Genomic DNA, 22571 nt, shown 5'->3' on the forward strand with positions numbered 1-22571 from the left:
GGAATTCTCCAAGCAAGAATACTGGAATGGGTTGCCATTTCCTTCTCCAGGAGATCTTCTGTCAACTATACTCCAATTAAATAATAAATAAATAATAAAGTATCAACAACCTATTATTTTTAGAAAATTGTTTGGATTTGTTCATTGGAAGGTTGGATCTATTTAAAAAACCACCAAAACCATCCTGTGTTTTCTGCAGTGGCTGATTGCTCTTTGTAGAGCCCTGTGGAATATTGTCATGCAATCACAGGGGAACAGCATACTCTAGGGTGGATTCTGTTTTCTGTGCCTAAAAATCTGTACCTCTTCTTCCCAGAAGCAGGAACACAAATGAAGTTCCGCATCCTTCTGGTTGAACACTTAATGGAATTAAAAATACATATATGACATTTGTGTATGGAAATAGACATATACACACAAATGAATACAAGTAAAACGGAAGAAATCTAAGTGAGATCAGCAGATCGTATCTGTTTCAACTTCCTGGTTGTGATATTATGCCATCGTTTTATGAGATGCTGCCTTTGGGATAAACAGTAATAATTACATGGGACCCCTCTGTATTATTTCTTATAATTGAATGTGAATGTATATCTCAAAGTTTCACTAATTATAAAAAATTTAGAAAAGTAACAAGAGAAGAAACCCACATATTACTTTAAAAAGATACTCAACATTTGTATTTTAAAAATAATTAAAAGTTTTTAAAAGACAAAGTGGCCTTTTAAAAATCTCTATTTTATAAATTATTCATTATAGCACCTAAAAAATGTAAGAAAACAGACACAGTGTACTTCAGTCTGTTAGTTCAGAGCTTAAAATACTTTTTGGTTGATTAAACCAACAAACTAAATTCTAGTGAAAAGTATGAAGGTAAGTTTTTGGTTGTTGTTGTTGTTTTTGTGTAGTTTAATGCATTTTATTCTCATGGACAACATCTAGGTAAAATTGAATATTTTGTAACTTTGGACGGAAAAAATGTTGGGATTAAATGAATGCATTTGCCTTAATTGCTATTAAAAAGAGCCTTTCCTGGTACAAAAACAATATATTTGCTTTTCAGGGGTGAGAGACAGTTTTAAGAGTAATTGTAATGCTTCAGAATAAAACGTGAGTTTGAGATGAAAAGACACAGTTACACATTTAACCAACTAACTATGTTGGCTATTGCAGAGGATGAAGAGGTTGAACTTCCCTGGTAGCTCAGACAGCAAAGCGTCTGCCTACAATGTGGGAGACCTGGATTCAATCACTGGGTCGGGAAGATCTCCTGGAGAAGGAAATGCAACCCACTCCAATATTCTTGCCTGGAAAATCCCATGGCCGGAGGAGGCTGGTAGGCTACAGTCCATGGGGTCGCAAAGAGTCGGACATGATTGAGTGACTTCACTTTCACTTGCTTTCTTTATATAGATCTGTCTGTCAAACTCTTATCAGTTTACTTAGAGGATACTTAAAAATTGCTTTATTTTGGGATAAAGGAATTATATACGTGTATGTATAGACATATAGACACACATATATTATTATGTAAGATGCACTTGAAAGAAATAAAACAGAGAGATCCTATGAGACACCTCTTTCAGTTTCCCCTAAGGATGGCATTTTGCATAACAAAGAACAATGTCACAACTTTAAATGGTCATTGATACAATCCGCTGACCTTATTGGCCAATGATGCTTTTTAAAGCTAATAAAGCTATAGTTTGAAGGTTACCGAATTAGCAGATGACTATCAACGTACTTTCCAAAAGAACACACCCTACATCTCCTTGCATTAGCTATTTCTAAAGTTAGATTCTAATTTTACAGGTTCAGAGGCTTTTTCTTTTCTTAGTTTTGCTCTTCCTACCTTTGGCTTGTTCTCAGCTTTAAAAAAAAAGATCACAGGCCATTATAGAAACAAAAGACTTTAGATATTTTCTGATATTTTTATATTGTCTGATATTTTTATATTTATACTGGCATATTGTTTATGCCAGTATCAAACTGAGAGAGGGATTATTTGTAGCAACATTGTTAGAGACCAGACTTCACAGAAGAGGAATAATTAAATCCCTAGTGAAAGTTATTTTACCACCTAACAGCTTCTCAAAGACTTGGGGATTTATTAAGTCCATCCTACAGCACAGCAAATCTACACGGATGACCTGAACTTGAGATTTGATTCTGATGTGCTATTTTGTAGGGTTTGGAGAAAGCAGTGGTGTTGAAAGAAAAGGGTTTCCCTTTAGAATGAAGTATTTTCCTTAAGAAAATGGCTTGGAGCAGAAGACTGGATTTCATGTCCATCCAATTCAGATTGGCCGCTAAGAAGCCGTCCCAGGTGATGGTGGCTCTCCACATGACCACCTGGTCCCTCAATCAGAGAGATGTGGCACTTGACGGTGTTAAGTGGAAAAAAACACTAAAAAGAGGGGAAGGGACAGGGTGGAGAGGTAAGAAAGGGCTCACTTCAAGTGAGTACAGTGGTAAACCTTGAAGGGTTTCAAGCAACAGATGATATAGTGACCTGGGTTGTGCTCATGATGAATGGGAGGGGGCAGGAGAAGGGAATGGACAGGGATGTCCATCTGGAAGCAGTTGCAGCGTCCAGCTGAGAGATGCTGGCTGGGTTGATGTGATGTCAGTGAAGGTGGGGGAGGAAAAGTAGACAAATTTGGGATATGTTTTGGTGGTCAAACCTCTTAGATGTGGTGAACAAATGATAGAATAATAGAAGGTGATGTTAAAACATGTCTCTGGATTTCTTATGAGAAGGATGGGGAAAAAAAAAAAAATGAAGTGCCCTTAAAGAGACAGAAATGAAGACAAAAGGAAGGACTCATTCTGGTGGGAAAAATCAGAGTTCAGCTTTGAGATGCCCAAGAGAACAGCCCTGTGGCGACTTCAAGTCCAAAGTTGTAAGAGAACCGAGGAATGAAGTCTGTGTCAAAGAGGAACCTATGGAGAGAGGGAGGGCTAGACTGCCACCTTACCCAAAGACAAGCCCCCTTTCATAGGTCTGGGGGGAGGGGGCGCGCCGAGTTGAGGGGTGAAGAAGAGAGGGTGCATAATGTCCTGACTTCTTTGTTCAAGGTAGGACAAAGCTGTCTCAGCTCCAGGGCTTCCTGTAGGAGAGACACTAACGTCACAGTTCAACTCCTTCCTTTGCCCTGATCTTCCTTCACTCCTTGCTGTGTTGATCTTGGGAACCCTTCTCAATAAATTTCTAGTACCCAATCTCAGCACACAAACCAGAGAGAATCTTGCCCAAGGAAAGAGACCTACAGCAAATCTCTTGTAAATCATGATCTGAAACAAAAGGTCATACAGAAGACGTGCTTCCAAAGACTTCGTGTGCTTTAAGTTACAATTTTTGGTATCTGCTGAAAGAAATCATTCAAAATGTCATCTATAAGCTCATCAAATTTAGGAGTGAGATGGGGTGGGGGGGAGGTTCAAGAGGGAGAGGATTTATGTATACTTATGGCTGATTCACCCTGTTGTATAGCAGAAGCCAACACAATATTGTAAAGCAATTATCCTCCAATTAAAAATAAAAAAATAAAAATAATGTCACTTATGATGCATTGGAGAAGGAAATGGCAACCCACTCCAGTATCATTGCCTGGAGAATCCCAGGGACAGAGGAGCCTGGTGGGCTGCCGTCTATGGGGTCGCACAGAGTCAGACATGACTGAAGTGACTTAACAGCAACAGCAGCAGCATGAGCTCATCAAAATTATATAGAGTTAATTCAAATTTTGATCATTCTATTAGAGCATAGTACATTATATTTATTAAGCATTACACTTGTGATGGGCTTCCCTGGTAGCTCAGACAGTAAAGAATCCGCCTGCAATGCAGGAGACCTGGGTTTGATCCCTGGGTCAGGAAGATCCCCTGGAGAAGAGAATGGCAACCCACTCCAGTATTCCTGCCTGAAGAATTCCATGGACAGAGGAGCCTGGTGGGCTATATTCCATGGGGTTCTCAAAGAGTCAGATACAACTGAGTGATTAATACTTTTACTCACTTTTCACACTTATGACAATTATTTCATTGTATGTTCACTGATTTTTTCTGACACATCTTTCTACTAATAAGTAAGAAACACAATAAGAAAACTGTTAGCTTATTATATAATACCCTGATGGAAATTTTAGTATAATTGAATTTCTATTTTCCCTTGAGACACAAATACTATGAATGTTTCATAGATTATGTAAATGGAACAGTGAAAGCCATTTGCAAGTCACGCCATTTAATGTGTCTGGGAAAAATATTTTAACCACCTTTCCTACAGAGAGAAGCAAAAAAGACCTAGGCCTTGTTGGAATGGAAAAGTTGGGGTTTTGTGCTCTCCCTCAAGAATAGGTTTGGGGTGGGGGTACGATGAGGAAGTGAACTTCTTCTCCTTCTGATGTGAGAATAAAAAACCAGTGAGAATGAAAGTTGGCTTGGGGCAAAACCAGATGCACGTTATTAATACAAATCCAACCTTTGGTCGAATGGTGTCCTCAGCCTTGTTCCATCTACTCAAGGTTGTACACACCACATCTAGGTCACGACTTTCCCAAGGCTTAAAGCGCTCACATGGTTGGTGATTGCTTCTGATTCCAAAACTAACTGATGAACTAAGATGAACATGAGAACCATGCCCCCCGACTCCCCAAATAAGTTCTATCCAATTTGATAAGCAAACCATGTTTTTATCCTGTTGGAGGGAGGGGGGTTTAACTTCCAAACTGCTGAAGGGCAGGCTGTTTGTTAATTTCGTAAAAAGAAAACTAGCACTAAACTATTTTTAAGCTTTATTTGGTTTAAGTTTCGCATGAAAATAGGCACGTTTCTCATGTATTGATGCATTGTGTTTACAAGTTTCATCCTTGGAATGCAACCAGTTGAACTAGTTATTTTTAATCCAGAGAATGTCATGCAAAGCCCAATACTCAACTTAGTCATGCAAACAAAGGAGGCAAGGAAAATGCTCCCAAGTATGCTGACAATTTAGCTTTTCTCCTACATAAGGCGACAACCTTTAACTTGAGAAAGAAGTCCCAGAGATCGTAAATACTGTTGCACAAACATAAGGCAGTGTTTGGTTTAAATACTTACGTAGCTTATCAAAAGTTTTGTACCATTGACAGAGTTCCATTGTCCTCTAAACAAAAAATCCATTGCTTCATAGTCCTGGTTTCTTCCCTTCAAGTCATTAGAAAAAAATTAGATAGCAGACTGAACACATTTCTATGGAGTAGCAGCAGAAATTCCATCCACAGGGAAACTTAAGGTGATGCCAAAGGAAATTTTGGAAATTCATTGTTGGGGACCATTTTCGCTGATAGAATAAAAAGCTTCAACGTTGGGAACTTGGAGCTATACAAGGCTCTTAATTGTTACCTAAAATTGTCATCATTGCTCAATAATTTTCTGGCAGAGGGAATAGAGGCAAAAATTCAGTGTAATGAAAGTTAGGTGGTAAAATTATGAGAGGGTTTAGATCAGCATTCTAACTCAGAGATAAAGTCTAGTACCTGCGTGTATATGTGTGTGTTAATGACCAAGGACAACTCCTTTTTTTAAATTGAGGTATAGTTTGGGCTTCCCAGGTGGTGCTAGTAGTAAAGAACCCATCTGCCAATGCAGGAGACACAAGAGATGCAGGTCAAATCCCTGGATTGGGAAGATCCTCCAGAGGAGGGCATGGCAACCCACTCCAGTATTCTTGCCTGGAGAATCCCATGGACAGAGGAGCCTGGCGGGCTACAGTCTATAGGGTCACAAAGAATCGGACACAACTGAATTGACTTAGCATGCACAGCTGATTTACGATGTTGTGTTAATTTCTGCAGTAAAGTGATTCAGTTATACATCAGTTCAGTTCAGTCGCTCAGTCGTATCCAACTCTTTTAGACCCCATGTACCGCAGCACACCAGGCCTTCCTGTCCATTACCAACTCCCAGAGTCTACCCAAACCCATGTCCATCGAGTCGGTGATGCCATCCAGCCATCTCATCCTCTGTCGTTCCCTTCTCCTCCCGCCCCCAATCCTTCCCAGCATTAGGGTCTTTTCCAAGGAGTCAACTCTTCGCATGAGGTGGCTGAAGGATTGGAGTTTCAGCTTCAACATCAGTCCTTCCAATGAACACCCAGGACTGATCTCCTTTAGGATGGACTGGTTGGATCTCCTTGCAGTCCAAGGGACTCTCAAGAGTCTTCAACACCACAGTTCAAAAGCATCAATTCTTCAAGGGCACTCAGCTTTCTTTATAGTCCAACTCTCACATCCATACATGACCACTGGAAAAACCATAGCCTTGACTACATGGACCTTTGTAGGCAAAGTAATGTCTCTGCTTTTAAATATGCTATCTAGGTTGGTCATAACCTTCCTTCCAAGGAGTAAGCATCTTCTAATTTCATGGCTGCAATCACCATCAGCAGTGATTTTGGAGCCCCCCAAAAATAAAGTCTGACACTGTTTCCACTGTTTCCCCATCTAATATGTAATTCTTTTTCTATTCTTTTCTGTTACAATTTATCACAGGATATTTAATATAGTTCCCTGTGCTATACAATAACACATTGTTTATACACGCATATATAATAGTTTGCTCTGTAAATCCCAAACTCCCAATCCACATTCCCAATCTTAAGGCCCTTAAGAACTCTTCATGAGACATAAGATTCCAAAGTTCTCCTAAGCAAGAAAATGCACCTGAAATGCCTGATACATTGGCCAGAACAGTAAGTGTCCGCAATATGTGTCAGCCTCTGACTGTCCATGGATGGAGATGTTGCCTGTACGCTGGGTGTCTAGAGTGGATTTATGACAATCAGGCTATAGAATATTCCAAGCTACTTGTTTGTTCTTGGAGTCGATACCACTCACAGACAGAAACTTAGCAGCTTGTTGGAGAACTCTACCTGCCTGCTATGAGTTGTGTTCAGAGATCATTTGGAACTTGGAAGCTGGGCTGAATCTCCCTAAATAAAGAAAGCGTTTGAAAATAATGTAGGGCAATGTGGAAGAGAAAGGGTGTGAGCTTCTTCCATGTGGGCAGAAAAAGACAATGATGACTAATTCAGGCTTTGCTCATCCTTGGCTGAGAGCAGTGTTTATTCAAAGTTGGATCTTGAGTGAAAGAGGGTATAGGTGTACATAAAATGTGATAAGAAGAGCTTTCTCATAAGAGATTGATTTTTCATCTCAAATCTATTACCAGGTGTATGCCCACACAAGAATACACAGAACTCTTTGCCCCAACCAGTTGCAAATATAAAAAGGAAATGAAAACAGATCATGTCTGTCTTAGAAAAGTCCTTTTCCTTATTACTTTTATTGCTTGGATTATGAATTTCAATAAATGTGAAATGCATTCCTAAGTCCAGAAGTCAATTTTAAAAAGTTGTTTATCTGGGCTTCCCTGGTGACTCAGATGGTAAAGAATTGGCCTTCAATGCAGGAGACCTGGGTTCCATGCCTGGGTAGGGAAGATCCCCTGGAGAAGGAAATGGCTACCCACTCCAGTATTCTTGCCTGGAGAATTCCATGGACAGAGGAGCCTGGCAAGCTATAGTCCATGGGGTCACAAAGAGTCAAACATGACTGAGTTATTTATCTAGTGTCCATAAAAATCTTATTATTCTATAGCATTGAAACATGTATATTATCATATGTGAAACAGAACACCATTCCATGTTCGATGCATGAGACAAATACTCAGGGCCGGGGCAATGGGATGACCCAGAGGGATGGGATGGAGAGGGAGGTGGGTGGGGGGTCCAGGAAGGGGAACACATGTAAACCCATGGCTGATTCATGTCAATGTATGGCAAAAACTATTACAATATTGTAAAGTAATTAGCCCCCAACTAAAATAAATAAATTTATTTAAAAAAAAAAAAGAAAAAGAAAAATAGAAAAAAATAATAATTAAATTAAGAGAAACTAAAAAAAAAAAAAAATCTTATTATTCTAGAACTCAATTCATTCTGCTCTTGAATTTGCAAGTGAGTAAACTGTGAACCACAGAGATGGAGTTGATCTGAGCAGGAAGAGCATCTAAAATTATTTAGTGGTACAGAGGAAATCAGATCTTGGCCCACTCGACCCTCATTCAGTGCTGTTCCTTTATCACCATGCTGCCACTCAGGAAACCTGTAGCTCACTAAACTCTTTTATTCTGTGAAGACAGTGTTGTCACGTGGAAGGACTGCTATATGGGCTAGAACAGTTCATTGAATTTGGGCATCTAAAGTGGATTTTCTTTTGGAACTTCCCTGGTGGTCCAGCAGCTAAGACTCTGGGCTCCCAATGCAGGGGGCCCGACTTCATCCCTGGCCGGGGAACCAGCTCCTGCATGTCTCAGTGAAAGATGAAGATCCCGTGTGCCACAACTAAGACCTGACACCGCCAAATCAATAAGTAAATATTTTAAGAGTAAATAAATAAAATGGACTTTGTTTGGATGCAGGAAAGCCATCAACATGTATATACAGTTCCTTCATTGATTAAGTCTAAACACCCACATTAACACCATCAGTCAGAGCCCCATGATGACTCTGAAGTCTATGGCACTCTCTCTAGACCACAGTTTACCCACGTTTTGGTATCTCTGGTAGAAGAAGGAAACTGAGGCTTCAAAGCCTCCAGAAAGGAAGTGAAAGTCACCTTTCCCTTTATCCATAAGGAGCCTCAAGTACTGACACTGCAGCCTATTTGGCAAGAGTGAAAACAAACAGCACTGTATCTCCGTGGTTCCTTCTGCCCACACGGTCAGAACAATGAAACTTGCATCAACCTGCTCCACAGAGAGACACCTTCTCAGATGTTCTCGGGTGACTTGTCTTATCTCCCTGGGGATCGCTATTGTTTCTGAACAGGAAACACTGCAGGAAAGGCTTGCATGAACTGGAAGAAGGAGGCTCATTTTTAGAACCCAGGACATTCTTTTCCAAAGTTCAGTGTTAGAAATCATCATAAAAAACATCAAAATCTGATGGAACTGATGACTTGCTTCAAGCTGACTCATGACTGTCACCACTGTCTTATTCCATCCACATGGAGGAAGCCCACACCACTTCTCCTCCTTGTTGGCCTACAGTGTTTTCAAACTTTTCCTTTAGGGAGATTCTGCCCAACTTCCAAGAATCCTAGGTGATCTCTGAGCACAACCCAGAACAGGCTGGTAGAAGAGTTCTCCAACAAGCATCTAAGTTTCTGTCTGTGAGCAGTATTGACTCCAAGAGCCATCAGGTAACAAAGAACTCTGCTTGGAATTTTCTGCAGCTGCAGCCCCAGCCTGATCATCATAAATCCATCCTAGACCCCCAGCATATAGGCAACATCTCCATCCATGTAGAGTCAGACACTGACACGTACTGAGTTCTCTTCCTCTTCTGGCCAGTGTGTCAGGCATTTCATGTACATTTCTTTGCTCAGTCCCCATAATAACATCGTGTATTAGGCAATATCATTAGCTCCATTTTCTGGCAAGTTTAGGTAACCTGCCCCAAACCACTGGAGGCTTTGCATCTGACTCAGATGCCATGGTCTTAATGACTTGGCACATTATCATTGGTGCTGAGGATCACAATCTCCTGACAGGTGACTCACTGAGAGTATTTTAACTTTTACCTTAGAGGAAGTCTTTGAATCTTCTGCTGAAAAGCTTGCTTCATGTTGTTTCCAGACAAAGTCACTAAAGCACCCAAGGTGAAACTCAAGTTGAGCAAAGCAAAGAATGTGAGCTAGTGCTTGAAAAGAGGAGAGGCAACAGAAGCGATAATTGTAGCCCAATGAAAAAGTGAAAGTGTTAGTCGCTCAGTTGTGTCCCACTCTTTGTGACCCCATGGACTGTAACCTCTGTCCATGGGATTCTCCAGGCAAGAATACTGGAGTGGGAAGCCATTCCCTTCTCCAGGGGATCTAACCAACCCAGAGATCAAAACCAGGTCTCCGCCATTGCAGGCAGATTCTTTACCACTGAGCCACCAGGGAAGCCCAGTATCTGGCCATTATTCCATGCAACATGTTCTGACCCTTGCTTTAATAAAATTTTTTTAGAATCATTTTAAAATTTATAAGTTAAGTAATTGATTGGTGACAAAACATTTTTTTAAAAAGTCTTTGAAATGGTAAAACATTAAAATAAATATACTCAAGGGTAAGAAAGGCAATCCTCCCACATCCTGTTTAGTCTCCAGCATCCTAATTTGCAAAACACAAGGTTCTGTCTACATATACCTAATTTGGGCAGCCAGTTGATTGTCTTAGAAAACAACTCTCAAAGTCAAGTCTACCCAGCTGGTGGTTTATAATTCTGCAACGATGCTCTGTTGGTGGATCACAACTTGCCAGGGAAACATAATGTAAGGGCATGGAGTGAAGAGCAAGAAAACTTGAAATCAAGAAACCTCAATTTTCTTTCTTTTAAAGCGTTGCTGAGAGATGAGAAGTGGGAATGGAAATTAACAATTACTATTATCTCAGTTAATGCCTTCAACAATCTTCAGGGGATTATTATCTTCATTCCCTAAGTAAAGAAAGGCTCAGAGGCGCAGAGAAGATGTCTCACTTGCCCTTGTCACCGTGATTCGGGGTGCAGGCTGGGACCTGGTGCTGACTCACAGTCGGCAATCAGTCTCCTGCAGCCCACAGATGCAGGGGAATAAGTGCTCTTGAAAACTTCCTTTAAAACAAGAAGGAAGCGACACAGGTACACCTATGGTGGATTGATGTTGATGTTTGGTAGAAACCAACACAATAATGTAGAGCACTTATCCTTCAATTAAAAATAAATAAATTTACAAAAAATTTATTTAAAAAATTTATAAAAATTTATATAAAAAAAGAGTGACCACTAATGGGTTTCTTTTTGGGTGATGAAAATATTCTGCAGTCACATAGTACTGTTGATTGTCCATCTTTGTGCATATACTGTGCTGTGCTAAGTCGCTTCAGTCGTGTCCAACTCTGTGCAACCCTATGAACTGTAGCCCGCCAGGCTCCTCAGTTCACAGGATTCTCCAGGCAAGAACACTGGAGTGGACTGCCATGCCCTTCTCCAGGAAACATACTGATGTGCATATACTGAACATCACTTAATTAAAACGGTAAACGTTAATGCTATGTGAAAAATAATGATAAATAGTAAATGAATACGTAAAAGTTACTAAAGACATGCATGTTTGTTGGACACCTTAGAATATTCTTATAAATTATTACTTGTTACTTCAGTGTAATAATTCCACTGATTCCACTGAAAACAAAAACCTTACAATCTCTGTTCTTTGGTTGGATCATCAGTCATCTAACTTTTTTTATTCTTTCTCTGAAAAGAAATAGAATAATAAGTCTAGACTACATGGGAGAGCATTGGCGCCTTATACGCTTGCTTTAGACCTCAGATCCTTCTTTTTCCCTTTTAAATAGACTATTTTTTAGAGCAATTTTAGGTTCACAACAAAGCTGAGTGAGGGGGACAAAGAGAGTTTCCATGTATCTCTCCCTCCACATGTGCACAGCCTCCCCATCATCAGTGCCCGCCCGCTCCAGATCAATGCATTAGTTAGTCAATGAGCCTACACTGACACATCTTTATGAAACAAAGTCCATACTGTTAACCACTCAGTTGTGTCCGACTCTTTGTGACCCCATGGACTGTAGCCTACCAGGCGTCTCTTTCCATGAGATTTCCCAGGCAAGAATACTGGAGTAGGTTGCCATTTCCTCCTTCAGGGGATCTTCCCAACCCAGGGATAGAACCCCCATCTTCCACATTGCAAGCTTTATCATCTGAGCTACCAGGGAAGCCCCTAACAAAGTCCACAGTTTACATTTAAGAAAAACATTGCACAATGCAAGAGTTGCAAGTTAAGTTTTATTTGGGGCAAAATAAGGATTGCAGCCTGGGAGACTGCACCTCAGATAACTCTGAAAAACTGCTGCAAAGAGGTTGTGGGGATGGGTGGGAGGTCAGTATAGATGTGATTTTTGATGTAGGGGGAGCACATGCAGTCAAGCACATATTTTCCAGAAGGTTTCTATTAATCTCGTGAAGCTTTTCCTTGTCACAAGCAACAGTGTCACCATGAAGGATTTTAGTGCTTTTCTAGATATAAGGAGATACAAGAACTGGGCTCATAAAATCAGCTCCTGAGAACATCTAATTATCTGAAGAGTTGCTCTGCCAGTTTTTCCCCTGAGCACAGAGTGCCTCATTTCTGCTCTCTACTCTGAACTCCTTCAAGAAGTGTTGAAGGTCAGCAGCTGCAGCAGTACATGATATAATCCTTGTAGAGGTAGATGGCAAGCACCCATGGCAAGGGCCAATTTATAGTCAACAAGGTTAGGGTTCATTCTTAGAGCTGCATGTTCAGTGAGTTTCGGCAAACGTATAACAACATGTATCTGCAACTATAGTATCATACTGAGTACCATACTTGGCCTGAAAATCCTCTGAGCTCCACCAGCTCATCCCTCCCCTTTAGCCCTCCCCCATGGCAATCACTGATCTTTTAATTGTCTCCATCGTTCTGCCTTTTCCAGAATGTGGTATACTTGGAATCTTATAGTTTTCAGCCTTTTCACATTGATTTCTTCTACCAGCAATATCTATTGAAAGTTTCTCCATGACTTTTCATGGTTTAATAGCTCATTTCTTTTTAGTGCTGAATGATATTCCATTGCTTGGATGTACAAAGGGTGATTTTTTTCATTCACCTGGACAGCAAGGAGATCAAACCAGTCTATCCTAAAGGAATTCAACCCTAAATATTCATTGGAAGGACTGATGCTGAAGCTGAATCTCCAGTACTTTGGCAGGAGGAGAAGGGCATGACAGAGGACGAGATGGTTGGATGGCATCACAGACTCAATGGACATGAGTTTCAGCAAACTCCGGGAGATGGTGAAGGACAGGGAAGCCTGGCGTGCTTCAGTCCATAGGGTCACAAAGAGTTGGACACAACTGAGTGACTGAATAACAATAACAATAACAACTAAAGGACATCTTAGTTTCTTCCTAGCTTTGGCCATTCTGAATGAAGTTGCTCTTAATGTCCATATGCAGGCTTTCATGTGGACATAATTTTCAACTCATTTGGGTAAATACCAGGGAGCATGATTGCTGGTTCACAGAGTAAGAGTATGCTTAGTTTGGTAAGAAAATGCTAAATAATATTCTGAGTTCCTGTTGCTTCACATCCTCCTGGGCATTTGGTGGTGTCAGTGTCCTGGATTATGGCCACCCTAATAGGTGTGGGAGGTAATGGAATTCCAGTTGAGCTATTTCAAATCCTAAAAGATGATGCTGTGAAAGTGCTACACTCAATATGCCAGCAAATTTGGAAAACTAAGCAGTGGCCACCGGACTGGAAAAGGTCAGTTTTCATTCCAAGCCGAAAGAAAGACAATGCCAAAGAATGTTCAAACTACCACACAATTGCACTCCTCTCACACGCTAGCAAAGTAATGCTCAAAATTCTCCAAGCCAGTCTTCAACAGTACATGAACCATGAACTTCCAGTTGTTCAAGCTGCATTTAGAAAAGGCAGAGGAATCAGAGAACAAATTGCCAAAATCTGTTGGATCATAGAAAAAGCAAGAGAGCTCCAGAAAACCATCTACTTCTGCTTTATTAACTATGCCAGAGCCTTTGACTGTGTGGATCACAACAAACTGTGGAAAATTCTTCATCTTAGGAAGACCAGACCACCTGACCTGCCTCCTGAGAAACCTATATGCAGGTCAAGAAGCAACAGTTAGAACTGGAGATGGAACAACAGACTGGTTCCAAATAGGGAAAGGAGTATGTCAAGGCTGGATATTGTCACCCTGCTTATTTAACTTATATGCAGAGCACATTATGAGAAATGCTGGGCTGAATGAAGCACAAGCTGGAATCAAGATTGCCGGAAGAAATATCAATAACCTCAGATATGCAAATGACACCACCCTTATGGCAGAAAGCAATGAGGAACTAAAGAGCCTCTTGGTGAAAGTGAAAGAGGAGAGTGAAAAAGTTGGCTTAAAACTCAACATTCAGAAAGCGAACATCATGGCATCCAGTCCCATTACTTCATGGCAAATAGATGGGGAAACAATGGAAACAGTTAAAGAATTTATTTTCTTGGGCTCCAAAATCACTGCAGATGGTGACTGCAGCCATGAAATTAAAAGATGCTTGCTCCTTGGAGGAAAAGCTCAACCAATCTAGACAGCATATTAAAAAGCAGAGACATTACTTTGCCAGTAAAGGTCCATCTAGTCAAAGCTATGGTTTTTCCAGTAGCCATGTATGGATGTGAGAGTTGGACTATAAAGAAAGCTGAGTGCTGAAGAATTGATGCTTTTGAACTGTGGTGTTGGAGAAGACTCTTGAGAGCCTCTTGGACAGCAAGAAGATCCAACCAGTCAATCCTAAATGAAATCAGTCCTGAGCATTCATTGGAAGGACTGATGCTGAAGCTGAAACACCAATACTTTGACCACCTGATGTGAAGAACTGACTCCTTGGAAAAGACCCTGATGCTGGGAAAAATTGAAGGCAGGAGGAGAAGGGGACAGCAGAGGATAAGATGGTTGGATGGCATCACCAACTTGGTGGACATGAGTTTGAGTAAGCACTGGGAGTTGGTGATGGACAGGGAAGCCTGACGTGCCACAGTCCACAGGGTCTCAAAGAGTCGGACACAACTGAGCAACTGAACTACACTGAACTGAATAGGTGTGAAGGGGTGGCTCATTGTTTTAATTTGCATTTCCCTGATGACATATGAGGGGAGCATTTTTCATATGATTATTTGCCATCTTTGTTTCTTCTTTGTTGAAATGTCTTTTCAGGTCTTTTGTCCACTTTCCTATCAAGTTGTTCATTTTCTTATTGTTGTGCTTTATGAGTTCTTTGTATATTTTGGATAATAATCCGTTATCAGATGTGTCTTTGCAAATATTTTCTTCCTGTCTGTGGCTTACCTTGTCATTATCTTGACAGTGTCTTTCACAGAGTAGATGTTTTAAATTTTAATGAGATCTAGCTTATCAATTATTTCTTTCATGGATCATGCCTTTGATATTTTATCTAAAAAGTTTAGGATCTTTTCTGAATAACGAATCAGGTATTTGTGACAGTCAAAATTCATTCATGCAGCAGGCCATAAGAGGATTAGATCAGAAAGTATAATTTGGAAGAGTTTTTTAGACACTTGCAAGAAATTGGTTTTAATTTAGATGAGACATTAATATGAATTGATGGAAAGTGAATATTTATAACCCTTCTTTTGCGAGTTTCAGAAAACTGGCAGCGCTGCCTCCCACTTCATTAGGTCTCCTGAGTCAGAGGCAAAGGTGTCCTGAATTACCCAGGAGATCATCACACAGAGACCAGAACTCAGATATCACATTTCACTCAGCCCCTTCGGCAGCAGTGGGAAGGCCAGATGACAACCGTGTCTGGACGTTTGACAGATGTGAGAATTTTCCTTGCCACGGACATTTAAGCATGTGATAGGCTGGTCTCCCTCTCAGCTGTCAGGCAGAAAGTGGCCTCACTCCACTTCTAATGGACGCGCTATAGGCTGCAGGGAATGAGTCACTGCGCAGACAAACTGCCACAGAAAGGTTTTTGACAGCATAATCCTCTGAAGCAGAGAAAGCTGGGCCTGTCCCCAGGGACCTGCCCTTAAAGCCTTACTTCATGTGCCCTCCACTCTCACTATTCTGAAGAACACCCGTCATGGGAAACTACCATACAGTGGGGCAAGAAGTGAAATCCTGAAGGGTATGAAACATTCATGTGATAGGAATTTCTGTTAACAAGAACCAATTCAATATTCCTTGTATTAAATGTTGTTCAGTTGCTAAGTTGAGTCTGACTCTGCCACCTCATGGACTGCGGCACGCCAGGCTCTCCTGTCCTCCACTGTCTCCTGAAGTTTGCCCAAATTCACATCCATTGAGTCGGTGATACCATCCAACCATGTCCTCCTCTGTCCTCCTCCTCCTGCCCTCCAACTTTCCTAGCATCAGGGTCTTTTACAATGAGACAGCTCTTCATATCAGGTGGCCAAAGTGTTGGAGCTTCAGCTTTAGCATCAGTCTTTCCAGTGAATATTCTGGGTTGATTTCCCTTAGGATTGACTAGTTTGATTTCATTATGGTCTTTACAATTAAATGTCAAGCGGTAACAAAAGGGACTTTCCTGGTGGTGCAGTGGTTAAGAACTTGCTTTGCCATACAGAGAATGTGGGTTCAATCCCTCGTCAGGGAACTAAGATCCCACGTGGCATGGCCGACTAAGCCTGTGCCCTAACTACAGAGACCACGTGTCACAACTAGAGAGCCCTGATGCAATGAAAGATCTGGCATGGCGCAGTGAAGATCCCACATGCTGCAACTAAGACTTGATGCTGCCAAACAAATAAATATTTTTAAAAAACAGCAACAAAATATGGAACCAATGGAAAAAGTGAAATGAACTCTCAGTATATACCATGTATTAACTTTTTTAATCCTCACACCTTGCAACTGTGGCCTCTCTCAGCTACACATCTTAAATCTCTTCTCCTTCCCCTCTTCCTATTTGATTTGTGGATAAAAGCCAAAATCCACTTACAATTTTGAAATTCCAAGATAATGCCTCTGATCTACTCATGTAGATCATATGCTCGTATAATCTATTAACATCCACATGATGGAAATTTTCTCCAATCTACTTCTGTGGGACACTCTACAATACCGGCCTTCTCTTTCTGAAACAGTCACAGTAGCATCCTTTAGAATGACCCTGTCCTCCCTTCCTTCCTGTCTCACCGTGTTTTTAACATTTTCACTCCATTTCCTGGGCCAGTACCTCTGCTTTCCCGTCTCCACACAGCTTGGGTTCCACTCCAAGTTACTCAGGCTCTCTAGGCCTGAGTTCTATGAAATGAAATATTTCCTGCCATATCAGTCGGCAAGAAATGTCACAGCCATCAGCCATGTCGAGCCTCCAAATGTGAATGAGGGCTCCCAAAGGGGAACACAACGCCTGCGACCCAGCAGATGCCATCACCCGCCGCGGTGACTGCTGAGGAGCTTGGGTGGGGGTGGGCAGGGATACAGGAAGCAGCCATCGGCCACAGCTGCCACCTCTTATGGTGAACAAGAAATTAAGGATGTAAGCAATCAAAAAACAGGGTTTGGCCCCAGATAGCTGAGGTGCATATGAAAGGAATGAATTCAGTGAGCTCAGAGGCTCCATATATAGCAGAACACTGAATTCCTTAGCTTGATATCTGGTTTTCCTTACTTAATAATAATCTTTGATGGTTCAGACTGCCCACCCCCCTTGTTGCAGACTTGTCCATAGCCTGACTCCCTCTCCCACCTCCTCTGAGCAGTTTTCTCAGGGCTACTGAGATGTTGTCTGCCAGGCTTGGAGTCCTTAACAGTCCCATCAGATAAAATAACTCTCTGCTTTTGGGTTGTGACTAATTTTTTAGTAGACAGTTTCTACATCTATAAAATGGAGGAAAAAAAATAGCATTAACAGCTAGTTCATGGGTCATTAGGATTAACAGTTACATTATAGCTAACAATTACTGAACATCTGCTATGTCAGACATAGTCCTGTGTGTTTTACCTAGATCATCTGGTTCATTCTCTTAACTGTAGAATTTACCTCTGAGATAAAGGTTATTATTATCCTTTCCACACCCAGAAAAGTGACATTTAGAGAGGTGAGCTAACTTACCCTAAAACGGCCAGTTAGGAAATGCTGCAGCTAGGTGTGAATTCAGAAGCCAGGCTCTCAGCTTTCCTTCATGTTTTCCCTCATTATATTCCCATCATGAAGTTGTATTCATCAAATCTGTAGCAGGGTTTTTGGCACACAGCGCTGCTTGCTGGGTAAATGTTTATGGTTATCTTCTTCTTTCTTAACTTTATTCTGTTTTTTAAAATTCAACACAGGCAGCCAGAGTGGAGGACCACCCAAATGCTGTGGGTTTTCCTGGCCCTTCTGGGCCATCAAGGCACCCTGGGCACTCCTGGGAGGAAGGTCTTCTCATGGGAAACTAACCTCCTCCTGGTTTACCTGCCTCTCCCACTGGCCTGTCCCTTCACTGAAGATAGGGAGCGTCTCTCTGCTCTCCACGCTGACTGCCTGACACAGTTTAGGAATTCAGTGGACACCTGATGAATGAGGGAACATGTGAATGTCTGGGGAAAGAAGCAACACTCTCCCTTTGATCTCTCTCTGCAGCCAGTGGTTCCCTCCACATTTTTCTTTGAAGTAAACCTTTGCCTGAGCACACCTCTGCCTCTTGTAGTGATCAGAGGTGATAATAGAAGTAATAAAGACAAAGACATCTGTGATCATATCTTTTTTCTAACCAACTGCAAACTCCTCAAGATTTAACCAGTAAAGCTCTGTAAGTTGTTTTTTTTTTTTTAAAAGGAAACCGAAACTGATGTTCGAATGACTTATTTTCATAATGTTAATGGAAACAGAATAGATCTCTTCAAATGTTTTGTCTAAAACACAGATGAGACATCTCTGGAGGTCCAGCAGCTAAGACTCCACGCTCCTAATGCAGGGGACATGGATTCGATCCTGGTTTAGGGAACTAAGATCCCACATGCTGGACCTAAAAATATATAAATAAAACATGAATAGGATTTCCCTGGTGGCTCAGTGGTAAAGAATCCACCTGCCAATGCAGGAGACACAGATTTCATCCCTGATCTGAGAGGACCCCACATGCCTTGGAGCAAATAAGCCCGTGTGCCACGACTGTTGAGCCTGTGCTCTAGAGCCTGGGAGCTGCTGCAACTACTGAGCGCATGTGCCCAAACTACTGAAGCCCAAGCGCCCTAGGACCTGTGCTCCACAGAAAGAGAAGCCACTGCACTGAATCTGGAACCTCATGCACCGCAACTAGAGAGTAGGCACGCTTGCCATAACTAGAAAGAAACCCGCCCAGCAACGAAGACACAGCACAGCCAAATAAATAAATAAAATTCTTTAAAAATAATTAAAAAAATAAAACTTGAATACATTTCTGAAAGTTCATCATCTGTGTCTATGCAGGGTCAGGGTACTTCTTCAATGAGATGGAGATAATTTGTATTATGTGATTTGCAGTTGCCGGTTAGGATCCTGGCATGTCCTAAGAATCTAATTTTACATCATCTCTTAGGAAGAACTGGGAGAACTGTGTTTCTAGCAGACAGATTGAGGACTGTCATATTCACCCAACTCCTTACAGTTTTGTGGAGACATTTTTGAGGCATGCGTAACTCCATAGGTTTATTATTAGTTCAGTTAGTCATTCTGATGCATGACACCTCTGAGCTGAGTGGGAGTTGAGATTATAAAAAGTCACTCAGTGAGTCCTGGTGCAGGCAAGTCACAAAACCCAGTCTCAGTCAGCATATTTTTGCTTCCTTTCAGTCAGCAGTCATGTACCACATCCCTGTCAACATCTACATCATCTCCATCACCTCTGGGTTCTGGGATCACTACCCACCATCCACCACTGGCCGTTCAGTGGTCTGCAGTCACCTACCTAGATAGATCCCAGCAGGAGTGCAGGAAAGACAATATTAGAACTTCTATTTATGCTTGCCTTAATACTTTTTCAATTTTTGTATATACTTAAAAATACATTTAATATATTCAGAGAGTAATACATAGTTATAGCTTATGCATATATACACATGTATTGGAGATGCTCAAGACATTTTACCATGGGATGCTTGTTGTTCAGTCTCTGAGTTATGTCCGACTCTTTGCGTCCCCATTGACTGCAGCACATCAGGCTTCCCAGTCCTTCACCATCTCCCAGAGCTTGCTCAAACTCATGTCCATCAAGTCGGTGATGCCATCCAACCATCTCATCTTCTGTTGTCCCCCTCTCTTCCTGCCTTCAGTCTTTCCTAGAATCAGGGTCTTTTCTAAGAGTCAGCTCTCTGCGTCAGGTGGCCAAAGTATTGGAGTTTTAGCTTCAACATCAGTCCTTCCAATGAACATTCAGGACTGATTTCCTTTAGGATTGATTGGTTTGATCTCCTTGCAGCCCAAGGAACTCTCAAGAATCTTCTCCAATACCACAGTTCAAAAGCATCAGTTCTTTGGCACTCAACCTTCTATATGATCCAACTCTCACATCCATACATGACTACTGGGAAAACCATAGCTTTGACTAGATGGACCTTTGTCAGCAAAGTAACATCTCTGTTTTTTAATACAGTGGCTAGGTTTGTCATAGCTTTTCTTCCAAGGAACAAGTGTCTTTTAATTTCATGGCTGCAGTCACCATCTGCAGAGATTTTGGAGCCCAAGAAAATAAAGTCTATCACCATATCCATTGTTTCTCCATCTATTTGCCATGAAGTGATGGGACCGAATGCCATGATCTTTGTTTTTTGAATGCTGAGTTTTAAGTTAGCTTTTTCACTCTCCTCTTTCACTTTCATCAAGAGGCTCTTTAGTTCCTCTTCACTTTCTGCCATAAGGGTGGTGTCATCTGCATTTCGGAGGCTATCGATATTTCTCCCAGCAATATTGATTCCAGCTTGTGCTTCATCCGGTCCAGTATTTTACATAATATACTCTGCATATAAGTTAAATAAGCAGTGTGACAATATACAGACTTGACATACTCCTTTCCTAGTTTGGAACCAGTCTGTTGTTCCATGTCCAGTTCTAACTGTTGCTTCTTGACCTGCATATAGGTTTCTCAAGAGGCAGGTAAGGTGGTCTGGTATTTCCATCTCTTTAAGAATTTTTCAGTTTGTTGTGATCCACACAGTTAAAGCGTGCACCCCCCCCCCCAAGAAAAAGAAGGAAAAGAACTGGTTTTAAAGAATAAAGGATGCATGAGAAACTAGTGGTCAGCCAGAGAAACCGAGATGGTTTTGACTGGCTAGATGTTGTCGACTTAAAAAAGTCATCACCTAGAGCTAAGAGTCAAGTTTTATTTGGTGGAAATTTTTAGGACTTCAAGCCCAGGAGAGAGCATCTCAAGTGACCCTGAGAGAACTGCTCTGAGGAGGAGTCGGGGAAGAAGTCAGGTTAGATAGAAGATAGTCTGAACATCAAAGATTATTGTTAGTTAAGGAAAACCAGATATCTCAAGTTAAGGAATTTAGTACTTTTCTATGTACAGGAAGATGCAAGAATCTGGGCTCACGGAAATCATTCCTTTTATGTGCCTTTCAGCTATCTGGGGCCAACGTCCTGCATTTTTTTCACATCCCCCAGCTCCTCAATGCTCCCTAAGGAGTGGCCGTAGCTTGATGGCTGTCGGACAGCAGATATTGTTCTTTCTGGGCACCCTCCAACTCAGAAATTCACATTTGGAGGGCTGGAATTGCCGATGGCTGTGACATCCTTGTTTACTGATATGGCAGGAAATACTCCATTTCTCAATGGGATGTGTATGCTCCCCTGCCCCACCCCCACCCTTCATAGGGTGGGTCAGAGTGCAGACCTGGGCAAGAAGAAGCTCTGTGAGATATGGTGAGGGGGTCCCATGGCTGGCAGAAGCAGGGAGTTGGAGGAGTGAGAAGACTTCAATTTCAGTCCTTCTGAAAGGTGATTCTGCTACAATTTAAGTCCTTGAAAAGAGGAAAGAAGTTGCCCTTAGAAAATTTTGACAGATTATCTATGGGAAAAGCAAATCTCTATTTTGGGTACTGTTTTCTTCATGAAAATTCCCAAGCTTAATCTTTTCAGAAAATCTCCCATATTACCATGACACAGCAGTACGTGATTGCAAAGGGAATAGATGAACTTGAAGAACCAAATCCTTTTGCAAGAATAATTTTGAAGCTCTTTATCTTTATTTAGTGGTTTCCCAGGTGGCACTAGTGGTAAAGAACCCATCTGCCAGAGCAGGAAACCTAAGAGACACAGATTTGATCCTGGGATTGGGAAGATCCCTAGAGGAGGAAATAGTAACCCACTCCAATATTCTTGCCTGAAGAATCCAATGGCCAGAGGAGCCTGGCGGGTTACAGTCCATAGGGTTACAAAGAGTGGGATCTGACTGAAGTGACTTAGCACACACCTTTATTTGATGTGAGGAGAGGGTGGTGATGGCTTCCCAGCAAGTGCTAGGGGGGTGAAAACTCCAGTTGTTTTCAGATTCACATTCCAGAACTTACAGGAGGACTTACTCCTAATGATATTTTGTATGAGGGGGAGAGTAGCTGGGAGGACCTCCCCCACCCTGTGGCAACGTGGAATAGGATGGAGCAAGCTGAATAGTATGTCCTTGGGGGCATTTGTTTTCCCATTGTCTTCAGAAATGGTTGGAAAACTAGTTAATTGACGTATCAGTTATTCTCCCTTAAGAAGCAGGCTCTTAGCTACCCATGCATCCCTTTCTTTTTATGCAGTCACTTAACTTTGCTTGAAATTTTGTTACTGAATGCAAACATTATTGAGTGAAGGTCTTTACTTGATCCTTATTTTTCCATTTAAATAAGAAAATCTGGGACTTCCCTGGTGGTTCAGTGGTTAGGGCTTTGCCTTCCAATGTAGAGGGTGGAGGGAGGTTCGATCTCTGGCCGGTGAGCTAAGATCGATCCCAC

This window comes from Giraffa tippelskirchi, chromosome 14 (assembly GCF_054371585.1).
Source record: "Giraffa tippelskirchi isolate mGirTip1 chromosome 14, T2T-mGirTip1v1.2.pri, whole genome shotgun sequence".
Lineage (NCBI taxonomy): Eukaryota > Metazoa > Chordata > Mammalia > Artiodactyla > Giraffidae > Giraffa > Giraffa tippelskirchi.